Genomic DNA, 15,756 nt, shown 5'->3' with positions numbered 1-15,756 from the left:
CTTTTGAGGTCATATTAATTTGTTATATTCATTAACAAGTAATGGTGACATAAATGCAAATTATTAAATTATAATATTAAAGGACACTTTTGAAGACATGGGGACACTTTTGAGGTCATACTAATTTGTTATATTCATTAACAAGTAATGGTGACATAAATGCAAATTATTAAATTAAATATATTAAAGGACACTTTTGAAGACATGGGGACACTTTTGAGGTCATATTAATTTGTTATATTCATTAACAAGTAATGGTGACATAAATGCAAATTATTAAATTATATATATTAAAGGACACTTTTGAAGACATGGGGACACTTTTGAGGTCATATTAATTTGTTATATTCATTAACAAGTAATGGTGACATAAATGCAAATTATTAAATTATATATATTAAAGGACACTTTTGAAGACATGGGGACACTTTTGAGGTCATATTAATTTGTTATATTCATTAACAAGTAATGGTGACATAAATGCAAATTATTAAATTAAAAATATTAAAGGACACTTTTGAAGACATGGGGACACTTTTGAGGTCATATTAATTTGTTATATTCATTAACAAGTAATGGTGACATAAATGCAAATTATTAAATTAAAAATATTAAAGGACACTTTTGAAGACATGGGGACACTTTTGAGGTCATATTAATTTGTTATATTCATGACCAAGTAATGGTGACATAAATGCAAATTATTAAATTAAAAATATTAAGGGACACTTTTGAAGACATGGGGACACTTTTGAGGTCATATTAATTTGTTATATTCATTAACAATTAATGGTGACATAAATGCTAATTATTAAAATAAACTATTAAGGGACACTTTTGAAGTCATGGAGACACTTTTGAAGTCATTCTCAGGGCCACCCAACTCCTACAAAATGAGATGAGTGGTACCAATAAAATGTATGAGAAAAAGATTGAGCAAGTGCAATTATTTTTATTGCAAATTTAACAACTTTTATTCAAAATTTTTTCACAGCACATGGTTGTTACAGTGGCATGAATGAACTAATACATTGTTCTCAAAACTTGACAAACTCTGTGAATGGTACATGTAACGCTAACGTCTGTTGCAAACTCTTCTTCGTTTCCAATCCTGCACTTTAGTTACTAGAATTATAAACTTATATTTCAACCACTCAAAATGCATTACTGACAATTTAACAACTCAAAAGATAATTTATGTTTTTCTTCTAATAATTCTATCACTCCCAAAAATAATTATTTTTTCATGGATTGTGGTAATGTCTGATGAAGCTATTGAAGTCTGGCTTTTCCCACCTGATGACAAAACAGAGATAATTTTGTTAATGAATTCTCTCAAGTGTTGGTATAAGATACAATAGAATTCAAGCAGATTTGCATTTACATGTAGTTACCTTATCTTTTTAGCATCTCTGTTTGCTGGCAAAGATCATCGGCTGTTTTTCATGATATACCATTCTTTCTTGCCACTAGAAATGCTATTGCTTCTTTAAGCAAGAAATCTTGCACAAATCTGGTTGCAAAACTGTAAATAAGGCAGTAACATCTATTATAAATACATAGGTACGTTTTATGAAAAATAACATAGTGACACTATTATAAGCTTCCCTGTGGTATAGTATAAATGCTATAAATATATTATAATCAACATGCATTGAACACCTTGCAACATGTAATAAATTTTTGCTTAATAAACATTTTCCTTATTATAAACCTGGGCTAAAATAAAAAAGTAACTCATTACATTGGTGAATCAATCACTTCCTCCATCATTACAATTTGGGGGGGGGAGTGTACACAAAAATCTTGTACACACCTCAAAAATATTGAAAAATAAAATAGTACATGTATCATAAATATATCACGTAACAAGCAGTAGCACAAACAAGAATACAGTTTCAAATAAAAAAAGAAATACATATCACCCCAAATGTGAACATTTACAAGAGTATGCAATGACAAAAACAATTTTACACTGGGAGACACTATCAGAAATTTTCATTGGCAAGTTTACAATCAGCTTGCAAAATGATACATTGATGCTTGGATATAATAGTTAATAAGCTAGCATTGGATAAATGATGCATATTATACAAAACTAAATACCTTTCCGTCATTCTCTTCAGCAAAATATATTTTTCTCTCCAGTTGAAGGAGGAGTTGTTCTGAAACAAAAGAATAGCCTTTTCAAATATCTTTATACACATATTGGGGAGAAGGCATTGACAAAAAGATTTCTGAGGTTCTTTATAGATCTTGCTTCCTACATACAATTTTCTTTTCAAACGTTTTTTTGTAATTTCCACACAAGACACTTTCCAATCATTCATGCATACATGCCCCATTGTAGTAACAGGCAGAATAATTTTACTACTCATATTTCATAACAGTTGTCACATATTCTTACTGGTATTTGTATGCAGTAACTGCTATAATCATACAAAATTAAGGGTTTCCTTTTACAATATGTTGAATTGAACAGTGTACTTTTTTATAAAGTCTTTGTGCCTAATTAGGTGGTTTTGCAATTTGTATGTAATTTGTAGAAGGATTTAGCAACAAAATGTTTCCCATATGTGTTTTTATTTTGTATGTATTCCTATGGAGAAAATAAAATGCTTGAAATTCCAAATAGATGGAAACATGTGTTTTACCTATATGGCATTAATTCAAAATGAAATCGGCTTTCACTCAGTATGCAATGGAATGCTTCTGTCCATATTCTGAATTACAAATATTTCAACCTTTTTAAATATGTATACTGTACTTGTATCAAAAGTGCATCTTTAACAGTAGACCATATAAAACCTGAAACAGTACATTTTTTGTATGATATGTACTCAGAACTTTAATTCAATTATTGAGTTTTTCACTGTTAAATACAGCACTGATGTAAGGACAAACAACTTCAACAGAACAATTCATTGTCACTGATTTAGTTCCCATCCAGTCTTAATAGACTGACATGCCATGATAAATAATAGATTTTAAGTATTTAGCATGGTGAAAATATGGCAACATGTGACCTCATTAATTATGAAACAGATACCTGAAAGCTTGGGTCCAACTGATACTACTTGTGGCTTTAATTATTCATATTAAGATATTTGAAATTGATTCTAATGGAAACTTACAACTGCTTTGCATGGTTGTGTTGTAGTTTTTCGTTATGGTATTCTTTCTACAGCAAACTTTGTTCATTTGGTAAGAACACTTTTATTTACTTTCTTCAAACATGACTTTGAACACTGGCAAGAGGAACTATAGATAGAAAAAGAAGGAGATAGTAGTTGAGCAAAACTACAACTTTTAAAGGAAAGAGTATATGTCAAACAAATTCATAAATTGAATGTTGCTATGAATATCTGCATGATTGGAAGCAATCACTTTTACATGATTTAAGAAACTTTAAAGGCATTGATTATTAGAACTGATGCAGAGCAATCTGATTATGGGGGGGGTTATATGCTGTCATACTGGTTTACATTTTGTGCATGTATGTGTGCACAGTAACTGGTTGGCTATAACAATGTATTCGCACCTGAAGATAAAAACATAGTTGAACTCTGGTGACTTTACCCTTTGCTATATAATGTTATTCCTCTATCATAGTTGAATATGCATTGTCATAATCAATTTTGAATTAAAACAAGTTTTTTGAATGAAACAGCAGTGGGAATGCTCTTAATAATATAAATATCTTACAAAAACATTGCTGTCTAATTTGTTTAATTATTTTAAGCTTTATTCAAAGAAATTCTGATATTTTAGTATAAAAACAAATGCCTCATCTCTGAAAAAAAGTGCTGCATTTAGACACGAATAAATTCATAAAACATACAAGATAACAGAATATCTTAGCTGGCTTTTGTCCAAGTATTTTGTACAGGTGTCTGTCAAAAATTAATGATTCACTGAGACAAATATGAACTGCCTTATCATATGTGACTACTGTATTGTTTGAATAACTATCATTTCGCATTTATCAAGATCTGCTTTGTATGTAAATCAAATCAAACAGTTGGTTGGTGTCCAGTGAAAAGTGAAGTCAACAATACTGTTACCTCCTAAGAATCTACATTTTCAAACACTGCAATCTTTGTTTTTGAAGTACATTTTTAAATTATTATTATAAAAGCTATATCATTCTGTTCTAATAGCTGAAACAAATTCCTGTGAATTTTAATTATAAAAATTTATACAATTCAACAAAACATTTTTTTGTCGTTTGAACTTTATTTTTGAGTACAATTTTTCTTTCAAAATGTGGATGCAACTTTTTGCTTTTTATGTATTTTAGCATTGTTTTTGTTTTGATAACTTTGGACTTAACAGATTTTCTTTTGACTGCAGATCTTGATCAAAAGTTTGGCACCCAATTCATAGGAGTGCTTATATTGATTTTCTGACATCTTGTTTTCTGTGAAGATTTTATTGGTAGGTTTGCAAATGTGTATCAGACTGTGCAAAAACTCTTTCATGAGTTGGTTTTAAAACCCAGTCTAGTATTCCCATGGGATTTGGGAGATACCGAAAAAACTCTAGAATTTTGACCGCTCTAGAAATTCATACGCCGGTGTTTTTGGCGAGTTTTCGTAATTTTAAGACCTCCGAAATTTCGACCCTGCCCGGAAATGCCGGTTTTAGCGACTCTGAAAATTCGACCAAACTTTCATATTCCGGAGCTCTTGGTAATTTGCACCAACTCTGTCAGATTACGGGGTTTCTGTACTCCTGTACTCGTCGAGTGTGAGCGAGGTCAGGTTTGCCTTCACGTAATTTGCATGAACTAAAATAACATTGAAGTCACATGCATTTATTTTTATATCTATGAAATTTATTATTTAATAAAAACAAGTCATTGAAAATGACACAGTCCCCGTTAAGTTCTCTTTGTGCTCGTCATATTAAAGCGGAGGGGTTGTCGCGAGCATGTCCTTGAAACTTGAGTTCCCAGTGGCGTATACAACAGATTGTTTATTTACATCAAAACACGCGTTTCGTGTCATAGTAATATGGCCAAAATAAAAACAGCCGTTATTCAGCCATCTTTGATCTGATTATGAAACACACTGATATGTATGATGTATGTGCCAAATACGAATGAAAATGGTACATAAATTGTGGAAATATAGTAGTAAGGCCAAAAAGTCAGATGGCTGTCAATCGGCCATCCTTGACCAGATTTTGAAACAAATTGTCATGGACATGCATCCTAACATGTATAAAGTACATGTATGTGCCAAATTTGAATGAAAACTGACAGAGCACGTCCAAGATACCGCATAAAAAAACAAAAACAAGATGCCTGCCAGTCGACCATCTTTGATCCAATTGCGAAGTAAATCGTCATGGACATGTATCCTAACATGTATAATCTATGTACCAGGTTTGAATGACAACTGACAAAGCATGTCCAAAATACAACATTTTCAAAAAACAAGATGGCTGCCAGTCGGCCATTTTGAATTGAATCGCTAAACCACTGCATGTGCATATGTCCCACATAAAGTACTAGGCACATGCAAAGAATGAACCGAATCGGTCCACAGGATTCTGAAATATGACGGACATAAGAACAGTCGGACGGACAGACTCAGGAACTCACGGACAAACGGATGGACGGAGATCGAATTATAAGTCCCCGTTTTCGGACTTCTCCGAACGGGGACTAAAAACATCAGAGTTTGTATTTGCTTTTGAAATAACAATCACAATCTGTATTTGCTCTTAAAAAGGTTGATCCAGAATAAAACCGGACGCAACGTTTTTGCTGGTCGTTGAGAAAAACAATTTGCATATAAAGCAAAGGACAGCCCCCATTGCGTGAATCTGGTTATGTGATTGCTTAGACGCTTGACTTGTGTCATCGTCAAATAAGTCAAAATTTACAGACGTGGGCGACCAAAGAGTACAGTATGATTATTACTAGAACGAGTACAGAAATTTCACGAATGTAAGCAGAATGTCCTCGCAGGGAGCTGTAATGAGCGGGGTGTCTATTTCCTGGAGTACGTTTTACATCGGCCAAGCTCCCATGCATTTTAAACACTCGGTATGGAATAAAACAAAAATTTTGTAAGTAAATAAATCGGAAACTAAGCTTGCAAGCTTCCAACTTTAACACTTATTTGACTTCCCGGTTTGCGTATTTTGAAGCGACATAGGCCTATTCGCAGTTTATTTTCCCTCATGTAGACGCCGCCAAAAATCACATTTCAGTGATTTTCCAAACGACAGCGTCTGGTAATACCAGTCTCGCACATTTGGGACGGAGTCAAACACATCCGCCCGGACATCCGCATAACCAATGCACTGGATGGCAGTGAGAATAGCCTCACACAGAACGAACAGGCTGTTTGTGGAGGGACTGTGGTTCGAGGTGTTCACCGACATCCGCAATATATATATACATCCTCCAAAAAGAGATACCGTTACAATCAAAGTTTATTGTTTTGAATAAAATAAAGTTGCATTTTTTTCAATGATTTACATCATGATGAATTCATACCAACAATAACAGTTTTATTTATTTATTAACACAATAACTGCAGATACTGTAATGACAGTGGCACTCTATCAATAACTGTAAGACTACTGTAAACAAGCAGCCTATCGGCTGAGATAGCTCCGCTGTTAGCAATGCACATTTCAATTAAAGAACTGAAGACATCATTAGAAAATGAACAATATGAATAGTATCAAAGCAATCGGACTTACAGTTTTTAACAAGAAGTCGAAAATATCACTTTTTACCAAAAATTACAAAAATATTCACCAAAATAAATTAATTAGAGAATTGAAGATATCATCACAAAATGAACAAATCTGAGAGAGGTCCACATGTAGTACCTATATATGTAATATCAAAGCAATCGGACTTACAGTTTTCAACAAGAAGTCGAAAATATCACTTTTTACCAAAAATGGCAAAAATATTCACCAAAATTAGAGAATTGAAGATATCATCACAAAATGAACAAATCTGAGAAAGGTCCACATGTAGTACCTATATGTGTAATATCAAAGCAATCGGACTTGCGGTTTTTAACAAGAAGTCGAAAATATCACTTTTTACCAAAAATGACAAAAATATTCACCAAAATTAGAGAATTGAAGATATCATCACGAAATGAACAAATCTGAGAGAGGTCCACATGTAGTACCTATATATGTAGTATCAAAGCAATTGGACTTGCGGTTTTTAACAAGAAGTCGAAAATATCACTTTTTACCAAAAATGACAAAAATATTCACCAAAATTAGAGAATTAAAGATATCATTACAAAATGAACAAATCTGAGAGAGGTCCACATGTAGTACCTATATATGTAATATCAAAGTAATTGCACTTGCGGTTTTTAACAAGAAGTCGAAAATATCACTTTTTACCAAAAAATGACAAAAATATTCACCAACAGCGGAGCTAAAAAGGACATTTACAAATTTCATTGATCACTCAAAATGTAATCTTAGCTAAGGTCTATAACTTATTAGTAAACTTTATTTATACGCTGCTACGTGGTTGTTTTTTTTCACTCTTGTGTAAATTAGGTCATGTAGGTCGTGACCCCTAGCTGAACATGTACCGCACGTTATTGCAAAGAAATTTGTCCGTACTATCGTTGTTTATTCCACTTTTTAAGAAATCCAAAAAGCTTCCCATGTTATTCCAAAACGACCAATATTTCTTCCAAAATTTCGTCCACTTATTGTTTTATTTTGTTAGTCTAAAAATTCGACTATCAAAGAAAACCAACTGATTAAAACTGGTCGAAATTTTTACGAGTTTTTACGGTACATTACCATTGATATTTTTATAAGATAAATGATTTACTTCATTGAACACAAACAACAATGCATATTCCCACTGGGATCAGTGACCTTTGAATGTGTATCACCAGTGATCAGTCAAGTAGAAACAGTCGAAATATTTTATCAGATTTTCCCAATTTTTGCATGATTTTTTTACACAGGTCATCTGTCATTTGAACTAAGGCAAGATTTTATATTGGCGAATTAGGTGACTGAGTTTAATAAAGTTTGGAATAGAATTAGTGAAGTTATTGTGCACACATTGACAATTATTAACGATGACGACAACATCGACGACAGACATTCTCCCCTCAATATATCTTTCCCTTCCATCTTTGATGATACGGGCAAGGTAATAATAGCATTACGACTGCTGTTTATTAAATTACATTTGTGTGTTTCTGGTAATAAAACAATTTCATGGTGAGCGACATTTGTTATCAGACAATTGCATGCTGTTGGCAAAAATATAAACAAGTGACAGCCTATTTGTACATGAATGGGTTTAAAAATAAAACAATCAGTAATTTTGAGGGGAGTGGTTGCTGCAGCAATGAACAAATTACATGCTTTGCATCAGTTAATAATCAACTGCCCTTATTACTTATTACAAAAAATTATAAATTATATTAGTAAATCAAGTTAATACAGAATAACTTGCAAATAATTGTGGCAAGCACAATAAAATAGTGAATCATAGACAGCACAACTATCAATGAAATGGTTCTGTCAAGTCTAGAATCAAAGAAAGCTTTGAAATTGGACACACATTAAAAAATATTTGTACTTGAAAACTAATTATGCAAATCAGGTTTTTACATTGTCCTAGAGCATCTATGTACCAAATTCATTGAAATGCAATAAATAATATTTGAGATATCAGTGAAAAAGCTGAAAATTAACTAATTATGCAAATTAGGTAATTAGTATGTACTGATATTACCCTAAAAACTATCAGGTCTGTGCAGTTTCCTATGACATATATCTACCAAGTTTTATTGAAATGTGATGATTAAATTAATACTTGGGATATCAGTTGAAAAGCCGAAAATTGACTAATCATTATGCAAATTAGGTAATTAATATGTATTGTTTTTACCAAAACCTAATCAAATATGCAAATTTGCCCTGAGCATTTAGTTTCATCACCAACGTCTTAATGTTTTGTTTTTTGTTTCAGACCATCATTTTTTTCTTGTCTATATGGTTGTTTTAAAGGTAGAACCCTATCAGCGTCTGCTATGAAATATATTCAGGGATTGGACCCAAGGAAGCAATTGAATACTCTATTTTAACTTAGAATTATCAAAAACTCCACACCCTGGTAGGGAGAAGCCTATCTCCCCCCTTTGGTGGTGCCGCTGAATTGCAGTGTGCCCTCTTGCAGTTTTTTTCTAGAAAAACCTGTGTTATATTAAAATGATTAATATTATAACACTTAATCTGCACAATGTTTTATTACCTGTATGCTATTAACTCATTATGGTTACAAGAATTAATTAATCAATTTTGAGATGACCTGCTTATCACCTGTCTCTCTCTTTAGCACGAGTTGTGCTGGTTGGGTCAGATAGAGAGAACCACTGATATACTTTCTTTTTTATATTAGCATTTCCACTTTATACATGTTAGTGTCAACCAAGGTTTATTTTTTTCCTGTCAGCTTTGTTTTAGCTTGCAGCTTTATTATAACCTTGTCATTTATTTCATATAATGTAGAAGTATGCTTTGCTATATTTCGATGCAACATTGTGCTGCTTCAAAACTTGTTTTACTGGCTTTACTACAAATTTCATTTACCAAAATAATCAATTAGAAAACGCTTGCCTACTTTCAAGTGTTGGAAACATATTTTGTAGATTCCACTTAAGATAAAAAAAATATTAAAAAATAGAGGTATGTATGAGGGTCTAAAAACTAACTCTGCGACGTGATTGTGCGACTCACCGAATGTCGATTATTGCACTCTGTGACAGGATCGCAGTGTCATTCTGCGAAGAGCACGATTCCCATTGGTTGGTTGGTCGAAAAGCATGAATCTCAATGGTCGATCGATGTAAGGGTACACAGCATGCCTTATAGAAATGTTTAGTTTTAAATGGTTATTTCGCCGACATGCCGCACGGTTCGGTAATCAGCAAGTATTTAACAATGATTTATTAACATATATACATGTAACATCTCCCGGAGGGGATGAAAGGGGTTACAAAACACATGCACGTTGGTGTTGGCTGCCTTATTACGGTGTAACATCAGGGAGCTGGTAACATTAACCCCATCTTGAAGCTTTAAAGCCAGTAGAGCGTGAAGTATGTTTCACATGATGTTACGTTCTTTTTTTTGTCATTAGCAAGTATAATTTGTTATGACTATATTCATCATTTTGAATTCCCAAATAAAGCGTGTAGTGGGTCAAACTGTTTCTAGGTAATCAATATCGTTTTATTAAAAATATTAAGAGAGAAAAAACGTAAAGCTGTGTGAATGGATTGAAACTACTGCTGAAGATAGAAAACTAAAACGGCAGTGTCAACGGAAAATTAGATGGTTGCACGCTCTCTGCATAAACGGAAACAATGGCTTTGTTTATTTGGGTGATGTTGACGAGCAACAGATTTCCTGTACTCACTTCCTCGTCTGATCAGCGGCCCTCAACAGTCTCACGTATCGGTGTCGTCATCGGTTAAGTAGTTGAAACTTTTTCGCGTTGATGCAAATATTTCAGCCTAATCGCCCCTTTCGAACCACTCGCGAGGTTGGTCATAATATGATCTAGACGTGCTTGCAGTCTGTTGCTATTCCGATGAAAAACGTGTGAAAAGTACTTTGTGTTCCACTCGCTTTGAAGCCACCGCCTATGCTAATGAGCATAGTCGTCGGGACTAAGCCTTACAACTCTAAGATGGCGATAACGTTACACCGTAAATAGGCAGTCAAAACCAATGTGCACGTTACACTATTTAATTTTTCTAATCACCGTAAACCATGTGTCATTTGTTTGGTCCCACAATGTGTCCTCCATGTGCTTGCCGATCACGGAACAGTGCGGCATGTCTCCGGTACATAGTGTTTACACACTTTTTTTACCATACCATTTTTACCATTTAAAACTTAATTTTTTATAAGGCATGCGGTGAACATCGACCATTGGGATTCACGCTGTTCGACCCACCAACCAATAGGAATCGTGCTTTTCGCAGAGTGACACTGCCTTCCTGTTGCAGAGTGCAATAATCAACATTCCGCGAGTCGCACAATCGCGTCGCAGAGTTAGTTTTTAGACCGCCACGCCATACATACATGAAAAATAACTATAATGGACACACTAGTGATTGATCATGCGAAAAGCAATCATAATGAAACTACAGTATATGTCAACAAATTTAAAGAAACAAAATGTGCAATGATATTGGTAATCTTGCTGTCAAAATAATCAAACAAAACATCTATATTTATCTATGTATATATTTTCATTGAGAATGTGCCAATTAAACTAAAAATTAATTTATACATGTAGTTACGAAAGACAAATTGTTCAGACAACTTACCTCTTCATCAGAATCTTTAACATAAGGCCGTTGAACATACTGATTATTTGGTCTTGCAAAAAAAGCTTCAAAACGAGTCATTTCTGAAAATACACAATATTAGTCTTTTTAACAAAATTACCAAACAAGAACACAAAATGTGTTCCCACTAGAGATGATGGAATGGACATTTGTAGAATAAAATAATATAATAAATCATTAATCAACAAGTCATTGAAAATGACACAGTCCTTGTTAAATTTTTGAAAGTTCTCTTTGTGCTCGTCATATTAAAGTGGAGGGGTTGTCGCGAGCATGTCCTTGAAACTTGAGTCCCAAGTGGTGAATACAACAGATTGTTTATTTACATCAAATTCGAAAATGTGTTGTGTGATGACCCCTCCGGTTTAAGACATAGTAAAGAAAAACATAGATCACAAGTGAAAGCATGTCCAAGTTATCACATTTCCAACAAACAGTCAGCCAAATTTAATCAAATTTCAAATTGAATTGACATGTACATGTATTCATTTATGACATGCTAAATATCAATGAAAATGCTACATGGGTGACAGAGATATAGTAATATGGCCGCAAATAAAAACAGCCGTTATTCGGCCATCTTTGATCTAATTATGAAACAAAGTGACATGTCTGATGTATGTGCCAATTATGAATGAAAATGGTACATAAATCTTGGAAATATAGTAGTAAGGCCAAAAAGTCAGATGGCTGTCAATCAGCCATCCTTGATCCGATTTTGAAACAAATTGTCATGGACAAGTATCTTTACATGTATAAAGTATATGCAAAATCATGTCCATTTTGAATCGTATCGCTAAATGTTGGCATGTGCATACATGTATGTCCCAAATAAAGTACTAGGCATGCAAAGAATGAACAGAATCGATCCAAAGATTCTGAAATATTACCTTGCACGGATGACGCACAGACGGACGAACGGATGCACAGACGGTCAGAGGACATGTGTCTCAACATGTATAATCTATGTACCAAATTTGAATGAAAACTGACAAAGCATGTCCAAAATACAACATTTTCAAAAAATCAAGATAGCTGCCAGTTGGCCATTTTTATTGAATTGCTAAACCACTGCATGTGCATATGTCCCACATAAACTAGGCACATGCAAAGAATGAACAGAATCGGTCCAAAGGATTCTGAAATATGACCTCAGACGGACGACGCACAGACGGACGAACGGATGCACAGACGGTCAGAGGACATGTGTCTCAACATGTATAATCTATGTACCAAATTTGAATGAAAACTGACAAAGCATGTCCAAAATACAACATTTTCAAAAAATCAAGATGGCTGCCAGTTGGCCATTTTTCATCAAATTGCTAAACCACTGCATGTGCATATGTCCCACATAAAGTACTAGGCACATGCAAAGAATGAAAAAAATCGATTCAAAGGATTCTGAAATATGACTCCGAACAGACGGACGGACGGGGACCAAATTATAAGTCCCCGTAATCTGACTTTGTCCGAATGGGGACTAATAATTCAATAAAAGATTCTGAGTCCGGCTACAGTCTGTTTTTCCAACTTTTGCCGAAGTGAAACTGCACCACTAAACGGCAGACAATGAGGAGAAGCCATGCAAGTGCAATGCACTGAATACAATAAAAACTCACTGTTGTAAAATTATTCCGTTTTACATGTGTGTAATTTAAAGTCAGGATTTTGTCTGAGAATTAAATCGATCAATGAATAAAGCAAACATTTAATTGTACAACAAGCTTTTCTTCTATTTCTCTCGCCATAGATGATTCAATTTTAAAATTTCACTACATATACCGGTATTCATACAGAGCATTACAAATACATAAACCACCTGAAAATTGGACACTTAATATGAGTACATGTACCTACTTAAACACATCAAATTACCAAGTGAGTAAAAATCAGCCCGTTTTCTGGACCTATTATTATGGATATTAATTAGCAGAGCAATTTCAAGACAGTTTAGATAATTGTATGAACTGTTATTTAATAACTACATAGTTAAAAATCTAAGAACGCTAAGGAAGATTTTCTGTGTGCTGAGAGCATTTATTTTTGATTGTGGTTGGTAGTTTGATTAATTCCAACAAGTTTAATTAAAATCAGATTTTATTGAGATATGAAGATCACCTTTGCAAATGAGGTAACTAATGAGCATTACTTTAATCAAATTATTTGTGTTGTGTTGTCCCAGATCATCTATGTACCAAATTTCATTGAAATGCAAAAATTGGTTCTCAAGATAATGGTGGGACAAACATACACACATAAAGCAGGGTGACTGCAAAAACATCTATTGCTTCACAATATTATTGTTAAATTTGGTGCAACCAAATGCTGGAATAAATTACAATTTTCAAAATGCATCAAAATAAAAAAACACTATTTTATCATGATTCATATTACATGGACAAAATTTTTTTTCTTGACTTGCAAAATGCCATATACAGAATTTTTTTTAATCATAAAGATATAACAATCATTAGAGAAATGCACAACATAAAATAAAATAAATATCCCATCCCAACAAACAAACAAAATAGGTAGTCTCTGCCTATTTTCAATCTAAGTACACATACTTGTAGAAGTGCATGTGTACATGATGTGCAACATGTTTTATATGTGGATGTGAAGCTTGAAATATGATTGCTCGAGGCATGTCAGAGATATACCGGGGTACATGTAGCTCTGGAACAGCCACCAAACGGCCATATTAAATCTGAACAAGAAACAAAAGGATGTGCATGAATATCCCCATTATATAAAATGTGTGTTTTATTTTTATAGATCTGGTTCCGAAATGACAGACATGCTTGAATTTAATGAATTTTTGGCATTAAAATGGTTGCCATCGTAATTTAGATTATGATTAATTATCTCAAAATATATGAAGTCACTGTATTATTGCATGTATGAAGTTTGAGATATACCGGAAGCTGTAAACTGACAGATTGACGGACTGGACACGGAAGTGCACGGAAGTAAAATTTATAAAAGTCAGCGTTTTCTGACTTTATTCAAACAAGGACCAATGAGATGATGAGGTGTGGACATAGTTGTGGACGAAGGACCAACAAAAAACATTGTAATTTTGATTCAAATGAGTCATACAGCTAAGTGGCAAGTAAATTGACCATATCCAAAAATTGGCGACTAGACTTGATGTTGCCAGTTGATTGCCGGATAGCTCCAAACTCCTTTTCCAAAAAACAATTTTCGATAATTATTACTGGTTGATTTATTATACGAAATTTATGGTAATGAATAAATCGGAAACTTTTCGTTGTGGTAAAGATTAATGCTGATGTGTCATATTTTAAAGTCTATCACAGGCGTTTGATCGCTGAGCCGTTACCACCACAGTCCCGGATTACCGGGATCACACGCACTTAAGTTGAGCATAGAAAATACGGTATACAGCACAATCGCTGACATACGAGTGTACACGGTTTCTAGTATCAACCATATTGTCAAATAATACAATTAAATGCCACAACTTACCGTCAGTGAATGATATATAGTCATGCAGCGACACTGAAAACCGGCCATACTACGAACTAGAAATATCCCATAATGTCTTCTCTATGCCCCCCTAAGCTAGTGAAAAATTGCGACGTGAATTTCGCACCAGTGTCGGATGATAAAATGATATTGAAAGTTAAAACAACGATTAAAGTGAGGGAATAATCACTAAAGAACCGCAAAACAGATTCGTAATGTGCATAATATAAATATTAACAACTTTATACTAGAATATAAATACAAGTATTCTTAGATTATGCGGCAATCAATTTCAACAGAAAATAGGGGGACACTTTTGAAGTCAAGGACACGTTTGAAGTCTTAACATATATGTTAAGACTTCAAAAGTGTCCCTGACTTCAAAAGTGTCCCAGAGCGTATATGCAGTAAGATAGGGGGTTATGCTCGGTGTGTATCCCATGTGACGATGTAGTAAGTCAGCATAGTGAAATGACAGCAATGCTAGCAGACACTAAACACCGAAGGGATATATAGTTTATTATATAAATATTAAGTTATAAATAAATGATATATACAGGTCGTATGATGTAACCTACAAAATAGTTTTAACAAACACAAAAAATATTATTTATAATTTAATATTTATAACATATTAAAGTTTCGTTTAGAGATTGCTAAGATTTAGTGACTAAGGCTAATTTGAAAGTGTGATGAAAATTAGTTCATATATGTATTTCTAGTGCGTGCAAAATAAATGCAAATTATTAAATTAAAAATATTAAGTGACTCTTTTGAAGTCATATTAATTTGTTATATTCATGAACAAGTAATGGTGACATATATGCAAATTATTAAATTAAATATATTAAGGGACACTTTTGAAGACACAGGTCACTTT

The 15,756-nt window shown here is 33.5% G+C and overlaps 1 long non-coding RNA gene across 3 annotated transcripts; it reads right to left on the bottom strand.

Moving 5' to 3' along the window:
- Positions 1 to 932: 932 nt before the first annotated feature.
- On the bottom strand, positions 933 to 15,012 carry LOC146725384 (uncharacterized). Of its 3 annotated transcripts, XR_014928807.1 has the most exons (6): positions 14,877 to 15,012; positions 11,364 to 11,446; positions 3,135 to 3,261; positions 2,107 to 2,165; positions 1,395 to 1,525; positions 933 to 1,296 (listed from the first exon to the last, which is right to left on the bottom strand). It is a non-coding gene; the product is annotated as an uncharacterized LOC146725384 (long non-coding RNA). The 3 variants fall into 3 exon arrangements; XR_014928806.1 differs by lacking the exon at positions 11,364 to 11,446 and having other exon boundaries at positions 14,877 to 14,963; XR_014928805.1 differs by lacking the exons at positions 3,135 to 3,261; positions 11,364 to 11,446 and having other exon boundaries at positions 14,877 to 14,963.
- Positions 15,013 to 15,756: the final 744 nt, after the last annotated feature.

Source organism: Saccoglossus kowalevskii, unplaced genomic scaffold, assembly GCF_978046115.1.
Source record: "Saccoglossus kowalevskii unplaced genomic scaffold, keSacKowa6.1 SCAFFOLD_212, whole genome shotgun sequence".
Classification (NCBI taxonomy): domain Eukaryota; kingdom Metazoa; phylum Hemichordata; class Enteropneusta; family Harrimaniidae; genus Saccoglossus; species Saccoglossus kowalevskii.
The sequence above is the reverse complement of the archived record's forward strand: the minus strand, read 5'-3'. Positions and strand labels throughout refer to the sequence as shown.